Below are 8,861 nucleotides of genomic sequence, written 5' to 3' on the forward strand. Positions count from 1 at the left end.
ATTCAGTTTATGCAGCTATTCCCACTCCCGCGCCACCTGGATACCCAAATACCGAAAGCTCCCTCCCACCACCTTGAACGGCATCTCACCCAACCTCTTCTCCAGTCCCCTCACCTGGATCGCAAAGATATTCAATTAATACCCCGAAAACCGACCAAATCCCTCTAATTTCCGCATAATCCCTCCAATACCCCCCAGCGGGTACGATATGTACAGAAGCAGATCATCCATGTAGAGCGAAGGGCAGCACGGTGGCCTAGTGGTTAGCACAACCGCCTCACGGCGCTGAGGTCCCAGGTTCAATCCCGGCTCTGGGTCACTGTCCGTGTGGAGTTTGCACATTCTCCCCGTGTCTGCGTGGGTTTCGCCCCCACAACCCAAAAATGTGCAGAGTAGGTGGATTGGCCATGCTAAATTGCCCCTTAATAGAAAAAAAATAATAATTGGGTAATCTAAATTTATAAAAAAAAAAAAAAAAAATCCATGTAGAGCGAGACCCTGTGTTCCACATCCCCCCCCCCCCCCCCCCCCCCCTTACTATCCCCTACCAAACCCTCGACGTTCTCAATGCCAATGCCCACGGCTCTGTGGCTCGGGCAAACAACAGTGCGGAACGTGAAGATCCCTCCCTCGTCCCCCGGTGTAACATGAAGTAGTCCGATCTCACCCGATTCGTCTCACCACCGGTGCCTGGTACAGCAACCTGACCCAGTCCACAAATCCCTGTCCGAACCCAAACCGCCCCTGGACCTCCCAGACGTATTCCCACTCCACCCGATCAAAGGCTTTCTCTGCGACTATGGTCACCACCACCTCAACCTCGCACCACCCTGGAGGCATCATTGAGAAACCTCCTAATGTTGGTCGGCAGGTGCTGCCCCTTGACAAACCCCGTCTAGCCCTCCCCAATTACCCCTGGGACGCAATCCTCGATCCTTGTGGCCAGGATCTTTGCCAACACTTTGGCATCCACATTTAACAGGGAAATCGGCCTATACAACCCACAATTTTCCGCGTCCTTATCCCGTTTTAAAATGAGGGAGATCGGCACCTGTGACAACATAGGGGGGAGTACTCCCAGCTCCTTTGCTTCATTGAAGGCCCTTACCAACAGTGGTCCCAACATCCCCGAGGACTTCTTGTAGAATTCCACAGGGAACCCGTCCGGTCCTGGGGCCTTACCCGGTTGCATCACCTCCGGCCCCTCTGCTACTTCTACCAGCCCAATTGGGCCTCCAGGCCCTCTACCAGCTCCTCACCCACCTTCGGCAACTCCAACCTTCCCAGAAACCTCCTCATCCCCTCCTTCCCGGCCGGGGGTTCCAACTTATACAATTTACTGTGAAATTCCCGAAACACCCCATTCACCCCCGCCGGGTCTAAGACCGTTTTACCTTCCATGTCCTTCACTTTCCCCATTTCTCTCGCCGCCTCCTGCTTCCTCAACTAGTTCGCTAACATCCTGCTCGCTTTCTCCCCAAACTCATACACTGCCACTCTCACCCTTTGCAGCTGCCCTACCCCCTTACCCACGGTTACCAACCCAAATCCCATTTGCAGCCTCTGCCATTCCTTTAGCAGCCCTTCCCCGGGGTCTCTGCATAGCTCCGGTCCACCTACAGGATTTCCTCCACTAGCCTTTCTATCTCCACCCGCTCCGCCTTTTCCCTATGTGCCCGAATCAAAATGAACTCCACACCCTGACCAGTGCCTTCAGTGCCTCCCAGACCGTACCTGCTGAAACCTCCCCGTGACCTTAATCTCCACATATCCCCGGGTAGCCTTCCTCACCGGCTCACACACCTCTTCCTCCGCTAACTGTCCCACATCCAACTTTCATTGCCCAACCCCCCGCCCCCCCCTTCTCCTTGCTCACTCGTAAATCCACCCAGTGTGGGGCATGGTCCGACACCTCTATTGCCAAATACACAACATCCTCCACCCCCGCCAACAACGTCATATCCACCACGAAAAAGTCTATTCGGGAGTACACCTTTTGCACATGGGAGTAAAACTAAAATTATTTCGCCCTCGGCCTCCCAAATCTCCACGGGTCCCCCCGCCCCGCAATGTGCACCATGAACCCCTGGAGCTCCTTGGCCGTAGCCGACACCCTCCCCGACTTCGAGCTCGACCGGTCCAGTCTCGGATACCGGACCGTATCCAGGTCCCCCCCCCCCCCCCCCCCCCCAAATCAGCCAATGAGAATGCAGGTCTGGAATCTTCCCCAGCACCCGCCTCATAAATTCCACGCCGTCCCAGTTCGGGGCATACATGTTCACTAACACAATCTGCATCCCTTCCAGTTTCCCATTTACCGTAACATACCTCCCCCCAGAGTCCGTCACCTCGAACGCCACCAGCTTATTGAGCAAAATCGCCACCCCCCTCATTTTTGAATCCAGCCCTACTTGTCCAATCCATCCCTTCCCCAGGTGTGTCCCTTGTAGCATGGACACATCCGCCTTTAATTGCTTCGGGAACAAAAAAAAAAGAATAAAGAAAAGTCCAGCACAGGAACAGGCCCTTCGGCCCTCCAAGCCTGCACCAACCATGCTGCCCATCTAAACTAAAATCTTCTACACTTCCTGGGTCCGTATCCCTCTATTCCCATCCTATTCATGAATTTGTCAAGATGCCCTCGTTCAAAAAAAATAATTTTTATTCAAATTTTCACATTTTCACAAAAAAGAAAACAATAACAAAAATTTCTAAGAACAAAAAGAACAAACTCCCCCCCCCCCGTATATACAACAGAGAAACAATAAATTAACGCCCGTCGTTGGCAAAATACAGATGTTCAACCCAAAACAAAAACAAAGAGACAACCCCCCCTCCCCACCCCCCCCCCCCCCCCCCCCACCCCGGGTTGCTGCTGCTGCTGACCTTTTGTTTTTACCGTTCTACCAGATCTAGGAATGGTTGCCATCTCCTGAAAAACCCCTGCACTGACCCCCTTAGGGCAAATTTCACCCTCTCCAATTTAATAAACCCCGCCATATCGTTGACCCAGGCCTGAAGAAGAATTCTCCGCCGGACGACGAGGGTTGCAAAGGCCAGAACACCGGCCTCTTTCGCCTCCTGCACTCCCGGCTCCACTGCAACCCCAAATATTGCGAGTCCCCAGCCTGGATTGACCCTGAATCCTACCACCCTCGACACCGTCCTTGCCACCCCCTTCCAAAATTCCCCCAGCGCTGGGCATGCCCAGAACATGTGGACATGGTTTGCTGGGCTCCCTGAGCACCTAATACACCTGTCCTCGCTCTCAAAAAACCGCCTCATCCTTATCCCGGTCATATGAGCCCTATGCAGCACCTTAAACTGTATGAGGCTAAGCCTCGCACAAGAAGAGGAGGAGTTCACTCTCTCCAGGGCATCCGCCCATGTCCCCTCCTCAATCTCCTCACCCAGCTCCTCCTCCCATTTATCTTTCAGCTCCTCCACCGAGGCCTCGTCTACCTCCTGCATCACCTGGTACGCTTCCGAGATCCTCCCCTCTCCAACCCCTGAGAGCACCCTGTCCTGAACACCGCGCGGCGGCAGCAGAGGGAACCCCGCCACCTGCCAATCGCCCTTACTTGCATGTACCTAAAGGTGCTCCCCAGGGGGAGACCAAATTTCCCCTCCAGCTCACCCAGGCTCGCAAACTTCCCGTCTATGAACAGGCCCCCCAGCCTCCTGCCCTGTGCCAACTCAGGAACCCGCCATCAATTCTCCCCGGAACAAACCGGTGGTTCCCCCGTATCGGGGACCCCATCGAGGCCCCCACCTCCCCCCTGTGCCGCCTCCATTGCCCCCAAATCTTGAGGGTAGCTGCCACCACCGGGCTTGTGGTATACCTCGTTGGAGGGAGCGGCAGCGGCGCCGTTACCAGAGCTTTCAGGCTCGTGCCCACACGGGATGCCATCTCCATCCTCTTCCATGCTGCCCCTTCTCCGTCCATCACCCACTTACGCACCATCGCTGCGTTGGCAGCCCAATAATACCCACAGAGGTTGGGCAACGCCAGCCCCCCCCCCCCCCCCATCCCTGCCCCGCTCTAAGAACACCCTTCTCACCCTCGGCTCCCGTGTGCCCACACAAACCCCGTAATGCTCCTGTTAACCCGCCTGAAAAAGGCCTTCGGGATAAGGATGGGGAGGCACTGGAACAGGGACAAAAACCTCGGGAGCACCGTCATCTTGACTGACTGCACCCTACCCGCCAGAGACAGCGGCAGCATGTCCCACCTCTTAAACTCCTCCTCCATTTGCTCCACCAGCTTTGTGAGGTTAAGCTTATGCAAGGCCCCCCAGCTCCTGGCCACCTGAATCCCCAAGTACCTGAAGCTCCTCTCCACCCTTTTCAGTGGGAGCCTCCCAATCCCCCCCTCCTGGTCCCCCAGATGTACCACAAACAGCTCACTTTTCCCAAAGTTAAGCTTATACCCTGAGAAATCCCCAAATTCCCAGAGAATCCCCATCACCACCGGCATTCCCCCCAACGGGTCCGCCACATACAACAATAGGTCGTCCGCATAGAGCGACACTCGGTGCCCCTCCCCACCCCAGACCAGCCCCCTCAAATCCCCCGACTCCCTCAACACCATAGCCAGGGGTTCAATTGCCAGCGCAAAAAGACAGGGGACACCCCTGACTCGTCCCTCGGTATAGTCGAAAATACTCCGACCTCCTCTTATTCATGGCCACACTCGCCATCGGGGCCTCATACAACAGCCTCGCCCAACTGACAAACCCCTCCCCAAACCCGAACCTTTCCAGCACCTCCCACAAGTACCCCCACTCGACCCTATCAAAGGCCTTCTCCGCATCTAGCGCCACCACTATCTCCGCCTCCCCTTCTACCGCCGGCATCATTATAACGTTCAAGAGCCTCCGTATATTAGTGTTCAGCTGCCTCCCCTTCACAAACCCCGTTTGATCCTCGTGGATAACCTGCGGCACACAGTCCTCAATCCTCGTGGCGAAGATCTTTGCCAACAACTTGGCGTCCACATTCAAGAGTGAGATCGGCCTGTATGACCCACACTGCAGGGGATCCTGGTCTCGCCTAAGAATCAAGGAGATCAGCGCCCGAGAAATCGTCAGGGGCAAAGCCCTCCCCCCCCCCCCCCCCCCTTGCCTCATTGAAGGTCCTAACCAACAGGGGGCCCAGCAGGTCTGCATACGTCTTGTAAAATTCAGCCGGGAACCCACCGGCCCCGGCGCCTTCCCCGACTGCATGTTCCCTATCCCTTTAACCAGCTCCTCAAGCTCAACTGGCGCCCCCAGACCCTCCACCCGTCCCTCCTCCTCCCTTGGGAATCTTAGCCGGACCAAAAAGCGCCCCATCCCCCCCTTCTCCGCCGGAGGTTCTATATGGGACCGATATAGTCTCTCATAAAAGTCCCTGAAGACCCCATTAATGTCTACCCCCCTCCGCACCACATTTCCTCCCCGATCCTTAACTCCACCAATCTCCCTAGCCGCATCCCGCTTATGGAGCTGGTGTGCCAGCATCCTGCTCGCCTTCTCCCCATACTCGTACACCGCACCCTGTGCCTTCCTCCACTGAGCTTCCGCCTTTCTGGTGGTCAGCAAGTCGAACTCAGCCTGAAGGCTACGCCGCTCCCTCAGCAATCCCTCCTCCGGGGCCTCCGCGTACCTCCTGTCCACCCTCACCATCTCCCCCACCAATCTCTCCCTTTCTCTCTGCTCCCCTCTGTGGGCCCGAATGGAGATCAACTCCCTCCGAACCACCGCCTTCAGAACCTCCCAGACCGTCCCCACTCGGACCTCCCCATTATCGTCGGCCTCTAGATACCTCTCGATGCATCCTCGAACCCGCCCCCTCACATCCTCGTCCGCCAGCAGCCCCACCTCCAAGCGCCACAACGGGCGCTGGTCCCTGTCCTCCCCCAGCTCGAGGTCCACCCAATGCGGGGCATGGTCCGAAATGGCTATCGGCGAGTACTCAGCGTCCGCCACGTGCCCGCGCACCCCGCTCAGCCCGTTCCCCACAGGGACAGACCCCCATCCCGACCCCCTCTGCACGCTCCAGCTCCTTCTTGGCCATTCCAGCAGCAACCACCATCTTCCCACCCCCGAAACCCTCCCCAACCACCCCCCCCCCCACCCCCCCAAGCTATGGCCCCCCCTAGCTGCGTAACTCCGGTCATTGTACTTCCGTAAGTCAGCCGACCCCTGCTGACCCCGGCTGCTCCCGCCACCCCAATTACCCTCCCCAGTGTCACACACCCATTCCCCCAATGCCGACCCTGCCCCCTGCTTCTCCAGCGCGGGAGAGAAACCCGCGCCCCCCATCCCAAGCCCCACCCCCCGACCCAAAACGCGGGAAGACAGGCACATGACCCAACAGGGCCGCGAACCCCACCCAAACCCGCAACCAGTGAAATAATAAAAATCCCAGCATGATATGATAAAACACCCAAGGAAACAGATAACAGTCCCGAATAGCAGAAAAGAAAAGGCAAGACAGCAAAAAACCATTGTCTAATAGAACCAAAAAGAGTGAAACGATATCAAGGAGGACAAAGCCTCCGGGCTGCGTACAATGTTCCCCAGCCCCCAGTCTTCAGTTCAAGTCCAGCTTCTCTGCCTGGACAAAAGTCCAGGCCTCCTCCGGGGAGTCAAAGTAAAGTTGGCGGTCCTTGTAAGTGACCCACAGGCGTGCAGGCTGCAACTTGACCCCCTTCTTGTGGAGCACTGCCTTCGCCCGGTTAAACCCAGCCCTTCTCTTCGCCACCTCCGCACTCCAGTCCTGGTAGATCCTCATCTCCGTATTCTCCCACTTGTTACTCCTCTCCCTCTTCGCCCAACGAAGCACACACTCACGGTCGACCAAGCGTTGAAATCGGACCAGCATCGCCCTGGGCAACTCGTGCGGCCTGGGCTTCCGCAGCCACACCCGATGGGCACTCTCCAGCTCCAGGGGTCCCCGCAACGACCCCGCGCCCATCAGTGAGTTCAGCATCAGGACTACGTAGGCCCCGAATCCGAACCTTCCAGCCCCTCCGGGAGGCCCAAAATCCGCAGATTCTTCCGGCGGGAGCGATTCTCCATCTCCTCCATCCTTGCCAACAATTTCTTGTGATGTGCCTTGTGTGACTCATCCTTCACCGCCAGGCCCAGGAGTTCATCCTCGTTCTCCGAAGCCTTCTGCTGCAGCTCCCGAATCTCCGCAGCCTGAGCCGTCTGAGTCGCCCCGAGCCTGTCCAGCGATGCCCTCAACAGCTCCAGGATCTCAGCTTTTAGTTCCTGGAAGGAGCGCAGCAGCAGCTCCTGCTGCTCCCTCGCCCACTGCTGCCACCCTGCCGGTTCCCCGCCTGCCGCCATCTTGTCCTTTCTGCCTCGCATCTTCCTCTGCTGCAAAGTTCATTTTCTGGTCGCTCCACTTCTAGTCCAGCCCATCCACCGGTCGCCAAGCACAGAGGCTGCATTCCCACCCGGGGAAAAGTCAAATCAGCGCCGTTGCAGGCCCTTAAAAGAGCCCTGGGTGAGATCTTTTCACAGTTGTTCCCTCTGCTGCTAGAATTCAGCTTTCATAAAGGCCCTCAGGTCAGGTTGAGGCCTTTAAACTCGCCCTTCCCCCGCCTGCTGGAAGAGGCTTTTGTCTCTGCTGCAGCTCCAGCCAAATCTTTCACTGTTTCTGTGGGTCTGGTAACCAAGAAACATACCATTCCTGGGGGAAAGTACTCCCCCAACATTCACCTATGCTTTTTCATCAAAATTCCACCCCATATTGTTTAAAAAAGAGCTCTTTTCTGTAACCTTGGGCAGGAGCTGCCTTTTGTGTGACCACTTACTCCATGGTGCAACCGGAACTCAAGATGCCCCTTGAACGTCACTATCGTCTCTGCTTCTACCACCTCCTCCGGCAGCGAGTTCCAGGCACCCACTACCCTCTGGGTAAAAAACGTGCCTCATACAGCTCCTCTGAACCTTGCCCCTCGCACCTTAAACCTATACCCCCTAGTAATTGATCCCTCCAGCCAGGCAAAAAGTCTCTGATGATCCACTCTGTCCATGTCCCCTCATAATTTTGTAGACTTCTATCAGGTCGCCCCTCAACTTCCTTCGTTCGAGTGAGAACAAACCAAGTTTAGAACATAGAACATAGAACGATACAGCGCAGTACAGGCCCTTCGGCCCTCGATGTTGCACCGACATGGAAAAAAACTAAAGGCCATCTAACCTACACTATGCCCTTATCATCCATATGCTTATCCAATAAACTTTTAAATGCCCTCAATGTTGGCGAGTTCACTACTGTTGCAGGTAGGGCATTCCACGGCCTCACCACTCTTTGCGTAAAAAACCCACCTCTGACCTCTGTCCTATATCTATTACCCCTCAATTTAAGGCTATGTCCCCTCGTGCTAGCCACCTCCATCCGCGGGAGAAGGCTCTCGCTGTCTACCCTATCTAACCCTCTGATCATTTTGTATGCCTCTATTAAGTCACCTCTAAACCTTCTTCTCTCTAACGAAAACAACCTCAAGTCCATCAGCCTTTCCTCATAAGATTTTCCCTCCATACCAGGCAACATCCTGGTAAATCTCCTCTGCACCGTTCCAAAGCTTCCACGTCCTTCCTATGATGAGGCGACCAGAACTGTACGCAATACTCCAAATGTGGCCGTACTAGAGTTTTGTACAACTGCAACATGACCTCATGGCTCCGGAACTCAATCCCTCTACCAATAAAGGCCAACACACCATAGGCCTTCTTCACAACCCTATCAACCTGGGTGGCAACTTTCAGGGATCTATGTACATGGACACCGAGATCCCTCTGCTCATCCACACTACCAAGAATTTTACCATTAGCCAAATATTCCGCATTCCTGTTATTCTTTCC

Source organism: Scyliorhinus canicula, chromosome 20 (assembly GCF_902713615.1).
Source record: "Scyliorhinus canicula chromosome 20, sScyCan1.1, whole genome shotgun sequence".
Lineage (NCBI taxonomy): Eukaryota > Metazoa > Chordata > Chondrichthyes > Carcharhiniformes > Scyliorhinidae > Scyliorhinus > Scyliorhinus canicula.